Source organism: Sapajus apella, unplaced genomic scaffold, assembly GCF_009761245.1.
Source record: "Sapajus apella isolate SASKATOON/1434 unplaced genomic scaffold, GSC_monkey_1.0 scaffold43, whole genome shotgun sequence".
NCBI classification, from domain to species: domain Eukaryota; kingdom Metazoa; phylum Chordata; class Mammalia; order Primates; family Cebidae; genus Sapajus; species Sapajus apella.
This window is the reverse complement of record NW_022436983.1, coordinates 16,950,456-16,971,401: the sequence shown is the minus strand read 5'-3', so window position 1 is coordinate 16,971,401 and position 20,946 is coordinate 16,950,456. Positions and strand designations below refer to the sequence as shown.

General features: G+C 48.5%; 1 protein-coding gene across 1 annotated transcript in view; it reads left to right on the top strand.

Moving 5' to 3' along the window:
• The first annotated feature begins 1,090 nt into the window (after positions 1-1,090).
• Positions 1,091-20,946, top strand: part of CNR2 (cannabinoid receptor 2) — a 32,666-nt gene continuing 12,810 nt past the window's right edge. The window contains exon 1 of the mRNA XM_032300791.1: positions 1,091-1,428. The gene's annotated coding sequence lies outside the window, so the exon portion shown is untranslated. The remainder of the gene's footprint in view (positions 1,429-20,946) is intronic.

Below are 20,946 nucleotides of genomic sequence, written 5' to 3'. Positions count from 1 at the left end.
GTGGCTCACGCCTATAATCCCAACACTTTGGGAGGCTGAGGCGGGAGGATTGCTTGAGCCCAGGGGTTCAAGGCCAGCCTAGGCAATATAGTGAGGCTCCCCATCTGTATACAAAATTAAAATAAAAAAATGAGCCGGGTGTGGTGTCACATGCCTGTACTAACAGCTACTTGAAAGGCTGAGATGGGAGGATCACTGGAACCCAGGACTCTGAAGCTGCAGTGAACTATGATAGCGCCACTGCACTCCAGCCTGGGAGACAGAACGAGACCCGCTCTCAAAAAAATATAAAATAGACAGGAAGCAGCCGGGCTTGGTGGCTCGTGCCTGTAATCTTAGCATTTTGGGAGGCCAAGGTGGCCTGACCTCACTTGAGGTGAGAGGTTCAAGACCAGCCTGGCCAATATGGTGAAACCCCGTCTCTACTAAAACTACAGAAATTAGCTTGGCGTGATTGCACGCTCCTGTAGTTCCAGCTACTCAGGAGGCTGAGACAGAATTGCCTGAATCCAGCAGGTGGAGGTTCCAGTGAGCCGAAATCATGCTATTGCACTCCAGCCTGGGCAGTAGAGTGAAGACTCTGTCTCAACACATAAACAAAAACAAAAAAAGCACACAGGAAGCTATCACCTAAGTCAAAATTTCTAGTATCTCTTGGAAAATACAGCACAACTTCCAAATGCTTGGAACATCTGGCAGTTCGCCTGTGCTCCCAATCAAAAAACTTGGCTGGAACTAAGAGGTGCCTGCCCCTCTCCGCTGGCCCAGATCAGGGTCTGGGGTGTAGGGCAGGTACCTCTCAGCAGGGCCGGTGGAGAGGGTCAGGCACCTCTCAGCTCCAGCCAAGCTTTTCCACTTGAGTCCTGCGTTCCCATTACCCATAGTCCCTGCCACTCCCTATTGCCCCACACCAGTACCCATCACCCATTATGTTAACCTGCCTGTAGACACTTGCATTTCATAGCTCTGGCCTAGTGGTAAAGAGGCATTGGAATGGTATGTCCTTTAGGTGATCTAGTGTGAGGCTGGTGTATCATCCTCATTTTACAGATAAAGAAATTTGCCTTTAGGGAAGTTAAGTGAACCAACATCATAACGAGGCTGGATTAGAACCCAAGTTCCTTGACTCCAGGCTCTAGGCCCATGCCCCACCCTGGCCTGAGTTCATTGTGAGAAAGAACCCAACCGCAGGGGCAAAAGCATTGTCACACCGGGGACCTGGAGGGGAAGTGGTTACAGGCACAGAAGGCCAGACCTCCTCACACTCACTCATCTGTGAAAAAGTACAAAAGCAAGAGAAAGCTGGCTGGGGGGTAGCAGTGCAACAGGTGCTCTGAGTGGCACCCAGGGTCGGGTCCTGGGAGAGGACAGAAAGCAACTGGGACCCCTCTACTCCCGGCAGCTCCCGGTGCCCAGCCACCCACGACTGTGAGTAGCTTTTTATATTGTTTATTTTAGGCATCTTCCTCATTCCAGAAAACCTGTATTCTTTTTGTCTGTTTTTGAGACGGACTTTTGCTCTGTTGCCCAGGCTGGAATACAGTGGGGCAATCTCAGCTCAGTGCAACCTCCACCTCACAGGTTCAAGCGATTCTCCTGCCTCAGCCTCCGTTATAGCTGGGATTACAGGCATGCGCTACCACGCTCGGCTAATTTTTGTATTTTTAGTAGAGGCGGGTTTTATCGTGTTGGCCAGGCTGGTCTCGAACTCCCAACCTCAGGTGATCTGCCCACCTTAGCCTCCCAAAGTGCTGGGATTACAAGGATGAGCCACCGCGCCCAGCCAAAACCTGTATTCTTACCTTATCCCTTCCCTGCAGGGACACAAGAAGCCAGGTGGGCCTGTCTGGGGCAGGGGATAGATGCCATTTCAGGACACCTGGGGTTTTGGAGTACCAGTCGCAGTGTGATATTGTGCTGGCCTAGAGCCAGAACCGGAGCAAAACTATTTTATAAAATGCAAAACTGTTTTTAGATAAGTTGAAATGGCTGCCCCATTCTCCTTACAATAACTACTGTCCTTGACCTCTGTAAATAGAACAGCTAGTTTGTTCTTCAAAACTATGTAAAGCTGCTTACCTTTTCTTATCAGTAACTGCTAAAATCTGTGATGTGTAAACAAATGTATATCTTGACGTCTGTAAACCACTGAGGTAACAAACAGAATGACAAAAGTCCCCTAGGCCTTGGAATGTCCGGAGACCCCCGCCCTTGTCTCCACCCAGGAGGTGAATCACAGAATCCCCTAGCCCTTGAAATGTCTGAAACCTTACCATCCCCATCCCCGCCCCTCACCCCCACTCCCAAGGTGGTTTTTCGGGTATAAAAAATCATGGCACCCTCCTTTTGGCACCACAGGTTGGAGAGACTGAGTCCTCTGTGGTCGCCGGCATAATAAATGACCCTGCAATCTGGCATACTTTTGTCTTGGTGATAACTTTCTACGCTCCGGTCAAATACAACAGCAGGAATGCTCAGGGCTGATATCCTCCTCCTAGGACCAGGAATCAGGACTTTGGCCTTCATTTCATTACAGGGACAAGAATCACACACACACAGATGGCCTTGCTGTGTGGCAGACACTGCCCTAAGAGCCTTTAGTGGTTTGATTTATTTAATCCTCACAACAGCTGAATACAGTAGGCACTATCACTGTTGCCCACTTGATAGATGTGGCTAGGGGACTTACCCGAAGTCACGCAGGCATTTAATGAGAGCATTGGCTTAAGCCTAGGCACCCTGGCTTCACAGCCCACCCTTCATCCCCCAAGCTCTCCTGCCTTACTGCGGACTGCAGCAGTAAATGGGGCCAGGAAAGGGCAGGGACTGACAGAGGCCTCTGAGATGACCAAGTGACTCCTGCGCTCTCATTTTATAGATGGGAAACCACAAGGTAGTGTTAGGGGCACACTGGACTCAGGAGACCAGGGTCTGCCTTGGGGTAAGTTCCACTCAGCGGAGGGAAGGGCAGTCTTTTCCAGCGTGCCCTGGGGTCAGCGTCTAGGTCTGAATCCCAGCTCTGCCACTGGTATCTTGATGGCCTCAGGCAATTCACTCCATTTCCTTCCCGCTCAGCTTCCTCTTCTAAGAAATATGGGCCCCAGATGGTCACTCACAGGCTTGTTTCGAGGGTTGACTGTCTGACGCAGGCACAGGGAGGACAGCGGCACAGGGCTTGGGAATGGCCGTGGTGGAGAGTTTGATTTTCACCCCATCTGCCCTTGACGTGGATTTGAGATGCGGATAAATGAGGCCTGGCTGCTTTTCCCTGGAATGAGTGGTAAACAGACACCTCGGTGGCATGAAAGCCAGGACGGAGGCTAGGGAGCAGTTCGGGGAGACCTCAGGAGGTGGAGTCCCAGCAACCCTGGCCGCAGTTCTGTAACCACCTTGTGGCGCACCAGAATGACCCCCTAAACTGCCCTCGGCAGGTGAAATGCATCCTTTACCCTTTGGCAAGCTAAGGCCGGGCTAAGGCAGTGAAGTTGGGAAAATGGCAGCCTGGCTCAGCCAAGCAGAGACCCCCAGCGCCGGCCCCTTCCCTTCCTTCCTCATTTTACAATAGCAGTCACTTTTTTTTTTTTGAGATGGAGTCTCAAATTGTCGCCTGGGCTGGAGTGTAATGGTGCGTTCTCTGCTCACTTCAACCTCCACCTCCAGGGTTCAATGATTCTCCTGCCTCAGCCTTCCAAGTAGCTGGGATTACAGGCACCCACCACCATGCCCAGCTAATGTTTTTGTATTTTTAGTAGAGACAGGGTTTCACTATATTGGCCAGGCTGGTCTCGAACTCCTGACCTCGTGATCCACCTGCCTCAGCCTCCCAAAGTGCTGGGATTACAGGCATGAACCACCATGCCCAGCCACTGGTCACTCCTACTGCACATATTCAGATGTGCATAAAATGTTCTTTCCCTTATTCAGATTAAATCACGTTCAGTAGGACTCAGAGCCTCATCCTATTGGGCTAGGAGGAATGGAGTCTCCAAGTGCACTGAGCTTCCTTCACTCCCACCCCCACCTCTCAGCATCACACGTTAACCCAGAGAGTCACACACAGAGCATAAGCGTGAGGGAGGCTCCTGGGTCCTCCTACAATGGATGCACACTGCCCAAATGGGCCTGATTGTCTGAAGTCCAGCTTTGCCCACTTCCCCGGCATGTCTGGAGTCCAGATTCTTTGCAAGACCTGAAACCACTGTGTCTCATTTTGACCTCCAGGATGTATCACCCAGTGACTTCCCCCAGAGGTCCCGCTGTCTCACCAGAAAGCCAAGCCCACGACCTCTGGTCCCCTCCCCATCAGGGACAATCTCTCCTCTCCCCTTGGCTATGGATGGCAGATGGATACTCTTCTCTCCCCACCCGCCACCTACCTGGCCTAACCTTCTCACTGCGCTCAGGTTCTCAGTTCTCAGGAAAGGACAGAAAGAAGCTTGTCTTCGTATAGCTTCTGCTTCCTACTCTCACCCCTGCAAAAAGTCCCTGAGCCAGGAGACGCAAAGGGCAGTCTTTGAAAAGAGACAGGCAGCCCTGTCTTACAGACAAGAAAAACCAAGGCTCAGCAGTGTCACACAGCCAGGGAACAGTGGAGCCCACGTGAGGAGAGTCCTGCACTGTGGGCTCAGAGCTTGTGCTGTCAGTCACGGAATCATGTGGAATCACATGGAAACCCAAGTCTCCCTCATCAATTACTCAGGTGACCTGGGGCAAGTCACATCACCTTTCTGAACCTCAGTTTCTTCAACTCTAAAAGTGGCACTATCATAGCATTCCCAACCTGCCTCAAAGCAGCTCTCTTTTTTTTTCTTTAGCAAACATTGATGAAACATTTGCTATGCATTTGAGCTCTGTGACCTTTCCTCATTCACTCCTCACTACAGCTTAAGAGGGAGCTGCTATGGCTAACCATGTTTGCAAGGTGAGAAACTAAGCTCACACAAGCTTAAGACTTGTCCAGGCCGGGCACGGTGGCTCAAGCCTGTAATCCCAGCACTTTGGGAGGCCGAGGCGGGTGGATCACGAGGTCAAGAGATCGAGACCATCCTGGTCAGCATGGTGAAACCCCGTCTCTACCAAAAATACAAAAAATTAGCTGGGCATGGTAGTGCGTGCCTGTAATCCCAGCTACTCAGGAGGCTGAGGCAGGAGAATTGCCTGAACCCAGGAGTCGGAGGTTGCAGTGAGCCGAGATCGTGCCATTGCACTCCAGCCTGGGTAACAAGAGTGAAACTCCGTCTCAAAAAAAAAAAAAAAAAAAAAAAAAGACTTGTCCAGGGGGCTGGGCGTGGCGATTCACACCTCTAATCCCAGCACTTTGGGAGGTCCAGGCAGGAGAACGGCTTGAGCTCAGCAGTTCAAGACCAGTCTGGGAAACATAGTGAGACCCTGTCTCTACAAAACAAAAAATTAAAAATTAGCCAGGCCTAGTGGCACATGCCTGTGGTCTCAGCTCCTCAGGAGGCTGAGGTGGAAGGATCGTTTAAGCCTGGGAGATTGAGGCTGCAGTGAGCTATTATTGCCTGGGAAACTGAGCAAGATCCTGTCTCAACAAAAAAGACAAAAAAGAAGCTTGTCCACGGTCACACAACTGGTGGTAATGGCAAAGCTGAGACTCAAGTCCAGGTCAGTCTGGATCCAGAACCAAGCCATGTCGTGGTGGGAATCAAATCGGAGAACAGGAGTGGAAACGCCTCCGGGTGGGGAGATTTAGTGCAAGCTCGGGAGCCATCACCAGGGCTGTCTTTATCGTGTTGCTTGCAAGGTTGTGGTTCAGATGCCATCACATGGACAACCTGAGAACCTATGCTGGGGAGGATATTGGGGGGATATCATATGAATATGGCTGGCTTCTCTCCCCCCACCCCAAACTGAGCAGTCCAATCCAGTCCTGCGAGGTGTCCATTCTGTGCCAAAACCCTGAGGCTCTAGCCTTTGGCCCAGGTGACTTCCCGTTTCCATGATGATCTCTGACCAACCTTCCCTGCCTGTGCTTAGGGCTGTCACTGGCACTATTTTATGTAATCCTCACCTTGGTCCTGTAAAGGCACTTCTCTTTCTCTCCTCAAGCTGTAAATGAGGATACTGAGGTCTCAGGAGAGGGCAGAGTGGGAACCCACGCACAGCCAAGGCTCTCAGCCCCCAGCTATGCTACCAGGACCACCAGAAGAGTGAGATCGGGTCTCAGCCCTCTTCCAGGAGAGCCCAGAACAGTGTACACTGCTCCTTTTTCCCTCCATCTCCTGGGGAGGGAAAGGATATACTCAGTCTTCACTCCGTGCAGCAAAGACCTCAAATGCCAAGGAGAGGAAATGGCAGACAAGGGCAGATTAATGGAGCAGGTCAGCGGGGGAGGAACTGCACAGTGGGGTTAGGGCCAAGCAGGGAGGGAAGGATTCCCCAGCAGGTGAAGGAGTGAAGGCTGCTGGGGCTCCATCCAGTTGGGGAGGATGTGGGTGAGTCCTTGAGCAGAGATGACTTTGTGGTTCAGTGTCCCGTGAGCTTCGTGGCTTCTCCTCCCCTACCCAACCTGCTCCCACTGCCCAGAGAGGAGGTTTTTGATCTTCTGCTTACACAGTGAGTCAGAGGCAGCGTTTCCACTCACCCACCCCACCAACCCACCCCTCTCTCGGTGGCTCCATTGCCTCCCTAGAGGTTGAGGCCACCCCTAAGTTCCTCTTTGAGAGCCACAGCTGCATTCACGATGTTGCCTTGGCCCAAATTCAATGAGTTTGTCCTCTGTTTCTCCCCAGGATGTATTTGGGTTCTGGGAAATCTGACCGAGCTGGAAGCTGGGGAATAGAACGAACTGAGGGCCAGGGAGGAGCCAGAGGGTGCTTCACTGACCTTCTGTACCCGTCCCTCCCTTCCAACAGGCCCATTTGACAGATGAGGCCCCAAGGCTTAGACACGACAGGCAGAGACGGGAATCAAACCCAAGCCTGTCTTCCCACTATTTTCTACCATCTTTTCCCACCACGGAGGGAGATGTTCCAGAAGGTTCACATCATTAGAAGCTCTTGATGCCTGTTTCCATTTTTTAAAAAGTGGTGAATAATTATTGTAAAATTTAGAAGATATTTTTCTCAATGTGTGAGATCTTCCTAGGATAAGTGGAAGAATCAAATACAGCAGTTATAGCCTGGCATGGTGGCACACCCCTGCCATGCCAGCAACTCAGGAGGCTGAGGTGGGAGGATTGCTTGAGCCCAGAAATTCAAGACTACAGTGAGCCGAGATTGTGCCACTGCACACCAGCCTGGGTGACAGAGCAAGATTTCCATCTCAAAAACAAAATAAATTTTTAAAAAGCGATAGTTGGCCAGGCTTGGTGGCTCACACTTGTACTCCCAGCATTTTGGGAGGCCAAGGTGGGTGGATCACGAAATCAGAAGATTGAGACCATCGTCGCCAACATGGTGAAACACTGTCACTACTAAAAATACAAAAATTGGCTGAGCATGGTGGCCTGTGCCTGTAATCCCAGCTACCTGGGAGGCTGAGGCAGGAAAATTGCTTGAACCAGGGAGTTGGAGGTTGCAGTGTGCCAAGATCGCGCCACTGCACTCCAGCCTGGTGATAGAGCAAGACTCCATCTCAAAAAAAAAAAAAAAAAAAGGCAATAGATTGAACAAACAATTATCTCATGACTCACCAACCAGGTATTAATAATTCATCCATAGCTTTGGCTGATACATGACTTTACATGGTTTTTGCTCTTAATCTGATATCATTTAATTTATACACTTACTGAGCCAGTGATTAATGACAACATAGAAACTGATGTCGGCCGGGCTCTGTGGCTCACGCCTGTAATCCCAGCTCTTAGGGAGGCAGAGGCAGGAGGATAGCTTGAGCCCAGGAGTTCGAGACCTGCCTGGGCAATATAGCGAGACCCCGTTCTCCACAAAAAGGAAAAAAACAAAAAAGACAAAAAAAAAAAAAAAAAGAAACTGATGTCAAAAGAAACTGATGTCGAAAATACAAGGAGGCTGGGTACAGTGGCTTGCACCTGAAATCTCAGCACTTTGGAAGGCTGAGGTTGGTGGATCACTTGAGGCTGGGAGTTCGAGACTAGCCTGGCCAACATGGTGAAACCCCGTCTCTACTACTAAAAATAAAAATAAAAATTAGCCAGCTGTGTTGGCACATGCCTGTAATTCCAGTTATTTAGGAGACTGAGGCTGGAGAATCGCTTGAACCCAAGTGGCAGAGTCGAGATTTCATCTTTTTTTTTTTTTTTTTTGAGACAGAGTCTCGCTCTTGCTGCCCAGGCTGGAGTGTGGTGCAGTGGCGTGACCTCGGCTCACTCCCTCCACGCCCGGGGTTCAAGCAATTCTCCTACCTCAGCCTCCTGAGTAGCTGGGATTGCAGGCACATGTCACCACACCCAACTAATTTTTTGTACTTTTAGTAGAGATGGGGTTTCACCATATTGGCTAGGCTGATCCTGGACTCCTAACCTCAGGTAATCTGCCCACCTTGGCCTCCTAAAGTGCTTGGGATTACAGGCATGAGCCACCATGCCTGGCCTGCTTCAAGATTCATAAATGACATTTATCTGATCAAATTTCTTATATGACATATCAGAGAGGTCCTAGTACTTCACAGCATTTCAAAGATTGGTAAGAAGAAAGACTAATATGTATTCTTTCTTTTCCGGTACTGGGCATAAAAGAGGTCTACACCTGTGAGGCATATCGAGAGGCATGCAAATAGGGGCCTGAGACATATTTTTTTCTTTTTTTGACAGAGTCTCACTTTGTCACCCAGGCTAGAGTGCAGTGATTCAGGCATGGCTCATTGAAGCCTTGACCTCCCAGACTCAAGCCATCCTCCCATCTCAGTCTCCCAATTAGCTGGGACTACAGGCACATGCCACCACTCCCAGCTAAGTGAGACCTATTTTCTCATATATAACATTTTCTCATCATATAACAAACAGAAAATTACTTTTCAAAAGTATAAATTGGCCAGGTGTGGTGGCTCATGCCTGTAATGGCAGCAGTTTGGGAAGCTTAGATAGATGGATTGCTTGAGCTCAGGAGTTCAAGACCAACCTGGGCAACATGGCAAAACTCCATCTCAGAGAAGGAAGGAAGGAAGGAAGAAAGGAAAGGAGGGAGGAAGGGAGGGAGGAGAAAGAAAAGAAGAGAGAAAAATTTCAAATGATACACTTATTGAAAATGGTACATTTGATTTAAAATCACTTCCTTTTTCATGGACCATAGGAAATTATGAAATGGCTCCAGTAATTCTCACTGGGGTTTGTAAAATTATGTTTTCTCTGTCCCACACACCCCATTTAATCCTCACAACAGCCTGAGTGGAGATGTTTTCATTATTCCCATTTTACAGATGAGGACACTGAGGCTCAAGGAGGTGATGTAATTTGCCCAAGAGACCACAGCTTTAATAAGGGGCAGGAGGCAGGCACAGTGGTGTTGGCCTGGACTCCCACTACTGAGGAGTCTGAGGGAGGAAGAGAAGTAAAGCCTAGTTCTCCAAAAAACGTCAGTGTGGGAGCAGAATCAGAACTTACAACTATAATTCAGGCTGCTTCTCTCTACCTATGTCCTCCTTGTTCTCAGTTGGTTCTGAGAATAAGTTCAGGACTAACTGAGAACCTGTGTTCAGAACCAACTGAGAGTCTATTTGTTTTACACAGAACAGGAACGGGAACTAGAAATCCAGGCTACCTTGCAAATTTGGCTCCCAAGGCCTGAGATTGGCTTGATAGAGTGTCCTGTGATCTCGCTAGATCTCGAATCCCAGGCCAGAGATTGTAACATGCTTTCTTTGTTATGATCCCAGGGACCAAAACCCAACAGATGCACAAATGCACATTAATTTATTCTACTATAGAGAAGTAGAGGGAACTCACAGGAGGGTCAGCTCACCAGATGTCTGGCCTATCCCTGGCCGTTCCTCATCTCTCCATAGCCTGAGCACCCATGCCAGGTTTAATTCATTCATCAGCCTCTGCCCAGCTGTCCCTTTGTCCTCTCAAGTCCCTTTGCCACCACTCACAGATCTTATCAGCTCCATGAGTCAAGTCTCTTTGCTGATGCTGGTTTCCTCAACTACAGAACAAGAGTGATACTCATCCCCTTCATGGACTAGTTGTGTAGAATATATAAATTAATATGTAAAGTGCAAAGATGGCCAGGCGAGGTGGCTCACATCCATAATCCCAGCACTTTGGGAGGCCAAGGCAGGTGGATCACCTAAGGTCAGGAATTTGAGACAAGCCTGGCCAACATGGTGAAACCCCGCCTCTATTAAAATTACAAAAACTAGCTGGTGTGGTGGCAGGCACCTGTAATCCCAGCTACTCTGGAGGCTGAGGCAGGAGAATTGCTTGCACCCGGGAGGTGGAGGTTGCAGTGAGCTGAAATTGCACCACTACACTCCAGCCTAGACGACAAAGCCAGACTCCATCTCAAAAAAAAAAAAAAGTAAAGTGCAGAGAATAGTGCCTGACACACTGTATACAGTAGGTCTAATTTCAGTATTAGTTGCTACTACATCATAATCACCAGGGTGTTTCAAGAGCTGAGCCTCCGTGGCTCTCCACAAACTCCCCTCTTCTATTCCCCGAACCAGCCTGAATTGCAAACTCAACCCCCGACTGATGCAACCCTATAAGCAAACCAGAATCATGACTAGGGCAGGGGCCCTTCCCTTTTCAATCTGGCCAAGCCAGGAAGAGGTGGAGTGGCCTGGAGGCAAACCGCAGGTGATTGTCCTATTGCTTTATAGAAAAGCCACCAGGAAAAGTCTTCATTGGCAAGGCACAGTGGCTCATGCTTGTAATCTCAGCACTTTGGGAGGCCAAGGTGGGCAGATCACGAGGTCAAGAAATCGAGACCATCCTGGCCAACAAGGTGAAACTCCGACTTTCTTAAAAATACAAAAATTAGCTGGGCATGGAGGCGCATGCCTATAATCCCAGCTTCTCAGGAGGCAGAGGCAGGAAAATCACTTGAACCCAGGAGGCGGAGGATATGGTGAGCCAAGATCGTGCCGCTGCACTCCAGCCTGGTGAGAGAGCAAGACTCTGTGTCAAAAAAAAAAAAAAAAGAAAGAAAGAAAAAGAAAGTCCTCATTATTAGGGGACAGGCCTCTCTGTCCCCTGGTTATAATGCTCTACTTTGTATGAAAATTTCCTTTCCTACAGAGAGCACTTTATGGACAGAAGGGGTGACTGGCCACTTCCAGGTGTGACTTGAACAATGCTCCTCCCATCCCCATACAAATGCATACTTGCCGATGACTGATTGAGATTTCACGAGTAACAGGCTACCCTCAGGATGAGGGAGATCCACACCTGTTTACCAGTCATTTACTACACTTTAATATCACAGAGCATCAAATACTTTTCTGTAGTAGGCTTTCTTTGAAAGAGGGAGATAAGCCTTGTAGTTCCTGCTATAAAAAATGAAAATTGGCCAGATGCAGTGGCTCACACGTGTAATCCCAGCATTGAGGAGGCAGCATCAGTCAAATCACCTGAGGTCAGGAGTTCGAGACTAGCCTGGCCATCATGGTGGAACTCTGTCTCTAATAAAAATACAAAAAATTAGCCTGGCGTGGTGGTGGGCACTTGTAATCCCAAACTACTCGGGAGGCTGAGCCAGGAGAATCACTGGAACTGGGAAGGCAGAGGTTATAGTGAGCTGAGATTGTGCCACTGTACTCCAGTCTGGGAGACAGAACGAGACTCAAAAAAAAAAAAAAAGACAGGATCTGAGTGAAATACCCTGGATCACAAGGGAGCTCCCTAAGGGGACAAAGCGCGAAGATGGCTGTCTTCAGGCAGTGTGAACTCTGGAATCTGGTGAAGCAGAAAATGGGGAGCCTGTATGCCATTTTTTAATATTGCAAAGGGCCCCACAGAGTGATTAGAGAGTCCCCAGGAGAAAGCCGCAGGAGCCAGCTAAGCAACTAGGAGGCAGGTCCCTGTGATAGATGCAGGCCTGGGCACAGGTTTGGGTTCACATCAGGCTCTGCCCTTTTGTGCAGCTTCAGGCAAATCATTGCATCTTTGCGCCTCGGTCTCCTTGTCTGCAAAACAGAAATAATAACAATAGGACCACTCTCCCTGACTTACTGTGAAGATTAATTGCATTTTACACAACCAGCTATTGTTAAAGTGCAGCTTCCCACAATCCTATTTTCACCCTTGAATTTATGGCCTGGCAGGTGAGGTTCTACAAAGCTGATCCATACCTCCTTTGAGGAGCACCTTTGGTGTGTTACACCAGGCATGCTCTCCTTACCGACGCAAGTTTAAAAAATGCTGTTGGCCAGGTGCAGTGGTTCTCTCTTGTGATCCCAGCACTTTGGGAGGCCAAGGCGGGCAGATCACGAGGTCAAGAGATAGAGACCATCCTGGTGAAAGCCCGTCTCTACTGAAAATACAAAAATTGGCTGGGCGTGGTGGCACTTGTAGTCCCAGCTACTTGGGAGGCTGAGACCGGAGAATCGCTTGAACCTGGGAGGCAGAGGTTGCAATGAACCGAGATTGAGCCACTGCACTGCAGCCTGGTAACAGAGCGAGACTGTCTCAAAAAAAAAAAAAAAAATGCTTGTTTTTTTTTTTTTGAGACAAAGCCTGGGGTCTCACTCAGTTGTCCAGGCTGGAATGCAGAGGCATGATCACGGCTAGCTGTAGCCTCAACCACCTGGGCTCAGGTGATCCTCCCACCTCAGCTTCCCAAGTGTCTGGGACCACAGGCGTGCACCACTACTCCTGGCTAATATTTTTTATTTGTAGAGACAGGGTCTTCCTATATTGCCCAGATGTGTCTTGAACTCCTGGGCCCAAGGGCTCCTCCCACCTCAGCCTCTCAAATTGCTGGGATTACAGGTGTGAATCACTGCACCCAGCCTCACTTTGAAAATCAGAAAGCAGTTTGCCCTCCTTGAGGATGTTCGCATGTGTCAGAGAGAATGCCTCCAACCAATCCATTAATAAACAGTTATTGAGCAGTGATCATGGGTGAGGTAGCTTCACTTAAGATACAGGGGTGTGGCTGGGTGCGGTGTAATCCCAGCACTTTGGGAGGCTGAGGTGGGCAGATAACAAGGTCAGGAGTTCAAGACTAGCCTGGCCAACATAGTGAAACCCTGTCTCTACTAAAAATACAAAAAATTAGCTGGTGTGGTGGCAGGTACCTGTAATCTCAGCTACTTGGAAGGCTGAGGCAGGGGAATTGCTTGAACCCGGAGGCAGAGGTTGCAGTGAGCCGAGATTGTGCCACTGCACCCCAGCCTGGGCTGGGTGACAGTGTGAGACTTCGTTTCAAAAAAAAAAAAAAAAAGATACAGAAGTGAACAAAACAATGGGCTCTCACTCCCTTGGAGAAACTAGTCTAGTGTCCTGGTGACTAATGGTGGTGCTGGAAGCATGGTTCAGTAAAATGGTCCAAGGTGGGAAAGATAAAAATGAGATTAGGGAAGAGACCGTTGCCCATAGGTATAAGAGTGACCCCATGCTTCTCCATCTGTAAGCCCCAAAGGCATTCACCTTGCCTGCTGCCTAGACAGAGCCAATTCCTCAAGATAGCAGAATTGCAATAAAGAGTAATTTACGCAGAGCCAGCTGTGCGGGAGATGGGAATTTTATTATTACCCAAATCAGTCTACCCCAGCCTTTGAGAATCAGAGTTTTTTTTTTTTTCTTTTTTAATTTTTTTTTTTTTTTTTAAAGACGGGGTTTCACCATGTTGGTCAGGCTGGTCTTGAACTCCCGACCTCAGGTGATCCGCGGGCCTCGGCCTCCAAAATGCTTAGATTACAGGCGTCAGCCACCACGCCTAGCCTGAGAATCAGAGTTTTTAAGGACAATTTGGTGGGTTGGGGGGTAGCCAATGAATCAGGAGTGCTGATTGGCCAGGGATGAAATCACAGGGAGTCAAAGCTGCCTTGTTGCACTGAGTCAGTTCATAGGTGGGGGGCCACAGATCAGATGAGCCAGATTATAGATTTGGGTGGTGCAAAGTGATGCGTCAAGTGCAGGGTCTGCAAAATATTTCAAGCACTGATCGTAGGAGCAGTTTAGGGAGGGTCAAAATCTTGTGGCCTCTAGCTGCATGACTCTTAAACTTTTATTGATTGACTGATGGATGGATGGATGGATGGATGGATGGATGGATGGAGACTCCTCTGTTGCCCAGACTGGAGTGCTGTGGCACGATCTCAGCTCACTGCAGACTCTGCCTCCTGGGTTCAAGCAATTCTCCTGCCTCAGCCTCCTGAGTAGCTGGGATTACAGGTATGCACCACCACATCTGGCTAATTTTTGTATTTTCAGTAGAGACAGGGTTTCACCATGTTGGCAAGGCTAGTCTTAATTCCTGACCTCAAGTGATCAGCCTGCCTCAGCCTCCTAAAGTACTGAGATTACAGGCGTGAACCACCACACCCGGCCCTAAAACATAATTTCTAATCTTTTTTTTTTTTTTTTTTTTGAGACGGAGTTTCACTCTTGTTACCCAGGCTGGAGTGCAATGGCGCGATCTCGGCTCACCGCAACCTCCGCCTCCTGGGTTCAAGCAATTCTCCTGCCTCAGCCTCCTGAGTAGCTGGGACTACAGGCACGCGCCACCATGCCCAGCTAATTTTTTTTGTAGTTTTAGTAGAGACGGGGTTTCACCATATTGACCAGGATGGTCTCGATCTCTTAACCTCGTGATCCACCCGCCTCGGCCTCCCAAAGTGCTGGGATTACAGGCTTGAGCCACCTCACCCGGCCCATAATTTCTAATCTTATGGCTAATGTTAGCCCTACAAAGACAATCTAGTCCCCAGGAAGAAGGAAGTGTATTTTGGGAAAGGGCTGTTATCGTCTCAGTTTTAAACTATAAACCAAGTTTGTCCCAAAGTTAGTTCAGCCTACACCTAGGAATGGACAAGGACAGCTTGGACGTTAGAAGCAAGATGGAGTCGGTTAATTAGATCTCTTTTTTTTTTTTTTTTTTTTATTGAGACGGAGTTTCACTCTTGTTACCCAGGCTAGAGTGCAATGGTGCGATCTCGGCTCACCGCAACCTCCGCCTCCTGGGTTCAGGCAATTCTCCTGCCTCAGCCTCCTGAGTAGCTGGGATTACAGGCACGCGCCACCATGCCCAGCTATTTTTTTGTATTTTTAGTAGAGACGGGGTTTCACCATGTTGACCAGGATGGTCTCGATCTCTTGACCTCGTGATCCACCCGCCTCGGCCTCCCAAAGTGCTGGGATTACAGGCGTGAGCCACCGCGCCCGGCCTAATTAGATCTCTTTACCGTTTCAGTCATAACTTTGCAAAGGTGATTTCACATCTAGGCTGCCCAACTTCTGTGGCCAGGGTTTGGCACCAGGTATATGACAGCAGCCTGTGTTTGAATTCTGACTCTGCCATTTACAAACTTTGTGACCTCAGGCAAATCCATTCTAGCTGAGCCTCTGGTTCTTCCCAGATAAGATTGTGAAAATGAGATAATCTACCTCCAGGGGCAGTCTGGGGGATAAAGGACAGAGAGCATTTCTATGTGGTAACAACATTTAAAATCTCCTCTTTTAGCAATTTTGATATATGTATCATAACATCACACTGCTAGTCCATAAACATATAAAATTATTATTTTTCCATCAAAAATAAAATGAAAACATTTAAAAATAATATATAGTACGGGCCGAGTGTGGTGGCTCACACCTGTAATCCCAGCACTTTGGTAAGCGGAGTCTCAAACTCTTGAGACCAGGAGTTTGTGACCAGCCTGCCCAACACGGCAAAACCCTGTCTCCACTGAAAATACAAACATTAGCCAGGCATGGTGGTGCATGCCTGCCATCCCAGCTACTCGGGAGGCTGAGGCAGGAGAATCGCTTTAACCTGGGAAGGCAGAGGTTGCAGTGAGCTGACATCACACCCCTGCACTCTAGCCTGGGTGACAGAGCAAGACTCTGTCTCAAAAAATAATAATAATTAAAAATATAAGGCCGGGCGCGGTGGCTCAAGCCTGTAATCCCAGCACTGTGGGAGGCCGAGGCGGGTGGATCACGAGGTCAAGAGATCGAGACCATCCTGGTCAACATGGTGAAACCCCGTCTCTACTAAAAATACAAAAAATTAGCTGGGCATGGTGGCGCGTGCCTGTAATCCCAGCTACTCAGGAGGCTGAGGCAGGAGAATTGCCTGAACCCAGGAGGCGGAGGTTGCGGTGAGCCGAGATTGCGCCATTGCACTCCAGCCTGGGTAACAAGAGCGAAACTCTGTCCCAAAAAAAAAAAAAAAAAAAAAAAAAAAAAAAAAAATATATATATATATATATATATATATATAGTATGGATTTGAGCAACAACAGAAAAGGACACACTGCTTGTAAAAAGCCTTTCACAGTGCCTGCCACAAAGGAAGCACTCAGGAGAGTGGCAAATTCATATTCTTCACATAGTTTAACCACAACAACATATTGCAACAGTTTGCATGCAGAAGCAGAGATAAGAATCCAGCTGCCTTCTCGTAAGCCAGACAATTAAAGAGATTTGCCGAAAAAGTTATTTTCATTTAAAAATATGATATTTTATCATGCCTTTAATCCCAGCACTTTGGGACGCTGAGGTGGCCGGATCACAAGGTCAGGAGTTTGAGACTAGCCTGGCCAATGTGGGAAAACTCCATCTCTACTAAAAATACAAAAATTAGCCAGATGTGGTAGCAGGTGCCGGTAGTCCTAGCAACTAGGGAGGCTGAGGCAGGAGAATTGCTTAAACCCGGGAGGCAGAGGTTGCAGTGAGCCGAGATTGTGCCACTGCACTCCAGCCTAGGTGGAGTAAGACTGCACTCCATCTCAAAAAAAACCATGTTATTTCAGGCCGGGTGCAGTGGCTCATGCCTGTAATCCCAGCACTTTGGGAGGCCAAGGCAGATGGATCACAAGGTCAGAAGTTCGAGACCAGCCTGGCCAACAGGGTGAAACCCTGTCTCTACTAAAAGTATAAAAATTAGCCAGGTATGGTCTTAGCTACTCGGGAGGCTGAGGCGAGAGAATCACTTGAACCTGGGCGGCAGAGGTTGCAGTGAGCCAAGATCTTGCCGTTGCACTCCAGCCTGGGTGACAGAGCAAGACTCCGTCTCAAAAAAAGTTACTTCTATTAACATGCAATAGGAATATTAATTTTCTTTAAGTTATCGGTTTTATTCTCCAATACAGCGAGTACTAATAGATGTAAACTACATCAACGAAAGCTCTTTATTGTCAGGGTGGCTTTTAAGACAGTAAAGGGCCACTGAGACCACAAAGTTTGAGAAGTGCTGCTCCAGGCTTTTGTGATCTGCCTTTCTCACGCCAGCTCTTTTGCAATCTGACAACACCCCCATCTTCTGCCCCATGTGACTAATTGCATAACTTCCATGTTGGAAGGACCTTTTGAGATCTCATCAAAAAACCACTCCTGGAAGGGTGCGGTGGCTCACGCCTGTAATTCCAGCACTTTGGGAGGCCAAGGGGGGCAGATCACTTGAAGTTCAGAGTTCGAGACCAGCCTGGCCAAAATGGTGAAGCACTGTCTCTACTTAAAATACAAAAATTAGGCAGGTGTGGAGGCTGAGGCAGGAAAATTGCTTGAACCTGGGAGGAGGAGGCTGCAGTGAGCTGAGATCATGCCACTGCACTCCAGCCTGGGGGACAGACCAAGACTCTGTGAAAAAACAAACAAACAGCCTGGGCGCGGTGGCTCATGCCTATAATCCCAGCACTTTGGGAGGCTGAGGCGGGTGGATCACGAGGTCAAGAGATCGAGACCATCCTGGTCAACATGGTAAAACCCCGTGTCTACTAAAAATACAAAAATCAGCTGGGCATGGTGGCGCGTGCCTGTAATCCCAGCTACTCGGGAGGCTAAGGCAGGAGAATTGCTTGAACCCAGGAGGCAAAGATTGCGGTGAGCCGAGATTGTGCCATTGCACTCCTGCCTGGGTAACAAGAGCTAAACTCCATCTCAAAAAACAAACAAACAACAACAACAAAAAACCACTCCTGGTGCAGATGGACCTACTGAGAAGGGGACTCTTGTGCCTGAGGTTATGCAGCCATCAGTTCCACCTGGGACTAGAACCAGCATCCTGCCTGTCTCCTTAATCCAGGGCTCTCCTTATGATGGCAAGATGGCAAGCTCCCTAGCACAATCTCAGCTTCCTGTTATGTCATCCCCAAAAGTTCTGAGTGAAGACAGAACTTTCTCTGCTTTCCTGTCCCCACCTTCCCTCCTGCCTCTCACCTCCCTCTTTGACATTCCTCCTACCAGCCCAAGGGCACAGCAGAGGTGACACTGTCACTCTCATTGGTTACCAACTAGCAAAGAACTTAAGAAAGTGAGGAGAAATTTCTGATGGGTACACATATATAGGATATGTAAGCTGCCATTCACGGAGGGCTTAGTGTGTGGCAGGCACTGTATTAGGCTTGAGCTAACTCAATCTTCATGCCTCACCACCACTGATGGGACAAGCCCTACTTGTTATGCCTGTTTTATGGATGAGGAAACTGAATGAAAGAAACGAATGAAGTGAGTGACTCTACTTGAGGGCGCAAAGCTAATAATACTTGGCAGAGCCAAGATTGGAACTCAGTGCTATCTAACTGCAAAGCCCAACAGCCTGATGGGCAAATCCCTGTGGGTGAGAAGGTCAGGACTCTACCAGGAAAGTGGGGAAAGGACCAAAGTCTAGGTCCTGGCTGGGCTCAGTGACTCATGCCCAAAATCCGATCGTGAACTTTGGGAGACCAAGGTGGGAGGATCACTTAAGGTCAGGAGTTTGAGACAAGCCCGGGCAATATAGTGAGACCCCCATCTCTACAAAAAGGAAATAATAACAACAGCTCAGGCCAGCTAATGGGAGCAATGAAGGCATTGCTGGGGAAAAATGGTCAGAAAAATGCAAAGTCAAAAAGAGAGAGAAAAGAGATAGGATTTGCTTCTGGAAATAAAGACAAAAGATTGTGCGTGGTGTCAGGGCCCCTTGCCCTGTGCAGACTCACGCATTCGACCCTGTGTAAATTGGTAAAGCCAATCTGACCTTGTCGTGACACAAGGACCCCAGTCCTGGCATTGCCTGCCACTTGCTATGGGTTTCTGGGCAAATGACTTGCCCCTCTGAATCTCTTCGCTCATGGAAGAGTTGAGCAACACCCACCTCACATAATAGCTGTGAGCCTTCCCAGGCCGTGTAAATTGTTGAGTGTGTTATGAATGCAAGCATTATTAGCTCATTCTCTAAAAGAGAAGTTGCTGAAGTATAAAATAATTGAAAGAGGAAGAAGATATTCGAAAAGACTCAACAAAAACTGTCCTGTTGGCAGATTTCTTTTTTTTTTTTTTTTTTTTGAGATGGTTTCCCTCTATCACCCAGGCTGGAGTACAGTGGCTTGATCTCAGCTCACTGCAACCTCTGCCTCAGGTTCAAGCGATTCTCTGGCCTCAGCCTCCCAAGTAGCTGAGATTACAGGCATGCACCATCATGCATGGCTAATTTTTTTGTGTTTTTAGTAGAGACTGGGTTTTGCCATGTTGGCCAGCCTGTTCTCTAACTCCTGACCTCAGATGATCCGCCTGCCTCAGCCTCCCAGAGTGCTTGGATTACAGGTGTGAGCCACTGGGCCCTGCCGTGTTGGCAGATTTCTAATTAGTTAATTTACCAGGTATTTGTTTGGAGGTGGGAGGGAAGAATGCAAAGCAATTGGATGGGATCCTAGGTTTCCAGAGAAAGGGACAAGAGCATGGATTCCAATGTCCTAAGCAGGTTTCTTTTTCTTTCTTTCTTTTTTTTTTTAGACAGAGTCTCACTCGGTTGCCCAGGCTGCAGTACAGTGGCAGGATCTCCACTTATGGCAGGTTCCGCCTCCCAGGTTCAAGTGATTCTCCTGCCTCAGCCACCAGAGTAGCTGGGACTACGAGCACACGCCCCCAGTGCCCAGCTGGTTTTTTTGTATTTATAATAGAGAAGGGGTTTCACCATGTTGGCCACGCTGTTCTTGAACTCTGACCTCAAGTGATCAACCTTCCTCAGCCTCCCAAAATGCTGGGATTATAGGCATGAGCCACCGTGCCTGGCCAAGTTTCTCCCTCCCTCCCTCCCTCCTTCCCTCCCTCCCTTCCTTTCTTCCTTCCTTCACTTCTTTCTTTCTTTCTCTCTCTTTCTTTCTTTCCTTCTTTCTTTCTTTTTCTTTCTTTCTTTCCTTCCTTCCTTCCTTCCTAACTTCCTAACTTCCTTCTTTCTTTCTCTGTCTCTCTCTCTCTTTCTTTTTTTTTTTTTTTTTTTTTGACAGAGATTTGCTCTTTTTTCCCAGGCTGCAGTGCAATGGCACTACCTCGGCTCACTGCAACCTCTACCTCCCAGGTTCAAGTGATTCGCCTGCCTTAGCCTTTGGAGTAGCTGGGATTACAGGCATGCGCCACCACGTCCAGCTACTTTTGTATTTTTAGTAGAGACGGGGTTTCACCATGTTGGTCAGACTGGTCTCAAACTCCTGCCCACCTTGGCCTCCCAAAGTGCTGGGATTACAGATGTGAGCTACCATGACCGGCCTCTTTCTTCTTCTTCTTTTTTTAATAAAATGCTGCGGAAACATCTTTCTTCTCTTTTTCTTTGAGACAGGGTCTTGCTCTGTCACCCAGGCTGGAGTGTAGTGGTGCGATCACGGCTCACTGTAACTTTAATCTCCTGGGCTTCAGTGATTCCCCCACCTCAGCTTCCTGAGTGGCTAAGACTACAGGCACATGCCACCACACCCAGCTAATTTTGGTATTTTTTGTAGAGATGGAGTTTCACATTGCCCAGGCTGGTCTCTAAGTCCTGGGCTCAAGTGATCTGCCTGCCTTGGCCTCCCAAAGTGCTGGGACTATAGGCATGAGCCACGGTACCCAGCTCCCAGGAAGTTTCTTCATCTATAAAATATGGA